Here is a 326-nt window from a genome sequence, read left to right on the forward strand (position 1 = left end):
CGCGGTGCTCAACCGCAGGGGCAGCCAGGAGGGCCGTTGCGGCGCGCACGTTTAGAGCCGCAAGGGGGACAGGGCGGCCATCAGAGCGGCGCCAGCCCAGGCGCGGCAAGAGGGTGCCGGCAAGAACAGCCCGGGGACACAGCGACTGCCCCAGGCCAGCGGCGGCAGCGGAGGCAGCGGCGCGCGCCGCCGCCACCCAGGGCAGGGGCAGGGCAGCTAGCAGCTGTGCCACCCGCTCCAGCGCCACATGCCGCTCAACGAAGGCGTAGGAGGAGCGGAGGAGGGGGCCGCGCACGTCGGCGGTGTAGGCCGCCTGGGTCGGCGCC

Source organism: Chlorella variabilis (assembly GCF_000147415.1).
Source record: "Chlorella variabilis unplaced genomic scaffold CHLNCscaffold_40, whole genome shotgun sequence".
Classification (NCBI taxonomy): Eukaryota; Viridiplantae; Chlorophyta; class Trebouxiophyceae; order Chlorellales; family Chlorellaceae; genus Chlorella; species Chlorella variabilis.